This window comes from Wasmannia auropunctata, unplaced genomic scaffold, assembly GCF_000956235.1.
Source record: "Wasmannia auropunctata unplaced genomic scaffold, wasmannia.A_1.0 LD335641.1, whole genome shotgun sequence".
Lineage (NCBI taxonomy): Eukaryota > Metazoa > Arthropoda > Insecta > Hymenoptera > Formicidae > Wasmannia > Wasmannia auropunctata.
In genome coordinates this window covers 25807-27099 of record NW_012027249.1, presented here as the reverse complement: position 1 = coordinate 27099, position 1293 = coordinate 25807, and positions in this window count along the sequence as shown.

Here is a 1293-nt window from a genome sequence, read left to right as displayed (position 1 = left end):
CCCCGCAATGATTCTCGTCGCGGCGATTGACGGCTGAATGGGAGCGGACACGTGATATCGCGGTGCATTTGCGCGAAAGGGCGCTTGAGCGTCGCGTTTCGAGCCATGAAACGTCCCCCCGCGCGCGTGTTCTTTCCCGCGATAATAATCCCACGAGGGTCGAATTATATATAAACTGAGAAAATATGACGTTCTCTGTACGGAGTGTCCGATACGCAATGGTGAAACGTTCATGGGCAAGTATAGAATGGGCTAAACCGAATCGAAAAGTCCTTTACCATTTTGCGATTTTCGCAATAGTTATATCGAGATACTAATCATTTTTAAAAATATAAAAAAAATTCACACCAAGTATATAAGAAAAATATCGTACACTACAGCTTTTCTAAACCAAAAATATTATTTTAAATTTAAAATAAAACACAAATTATCAAAGGCTCAAAATATAATGGAGCTGTTGAGCCAAGCTATAGGTGTAACGTGCTAGTGATCCTTTTTGAATTGTGATGGTAAACAAAATTTATTATGAAGCTACTTAATGTAAAAATTATAACAGACGTTTCGACTCTTTTACACAGCGGTCATCCTCAGTGGACATATAACGAATTAAATAACCAACCTTATGAACATGTAAACGCATTACGCAATTTATAAAAGCCCGATGTTTTACAATTCTTGTCTTGGTTTCTAGACTTTTTGAAAAGCATCATCCTTAGCCCGTGACTTACAAATAGGTGTATGTTTGAATAATCCAAAAATCATATAAATTATTGAAAAACATTTTCATATTCTTCAATCCTCAATGACACAATGCGCACGCTTTAAGAAGAAAAAACGTAATATTATTTTAACAAATAAAAGTTGTCCAGAAACAAATATAAGATCATACAAGTTGCCGAGTATTTGATTAAGAGACAAAAATATTTTATTCCAAACCAAAAATATTCTTTTAATAAACCGTTTAACAATAAGTCCAAAAGCATTCATGTATATGCAGCAAAAGTTTATTACCGTTGTCTTTTCAAACAATTTTAAGTTTCATAAAACAGATTTAAAATGACCATAAAATGGCCAATAATGATTCAGGAAAGATGTAATGTACGATACCTTTTATATATACTTGATGTAATTTTTTTTTTAACAATTAGTATCTTGATAATTATTGTAAAGATCGTAAAATGATAGAGGACTTTTCGATTCAGTTTAGCCCACTCTACCTGCCCCCGAGCGCTTTACCATTGAGTACCGGACACCCCGTATATCGGATTTCTAAAATTAAATACGTATATGTGT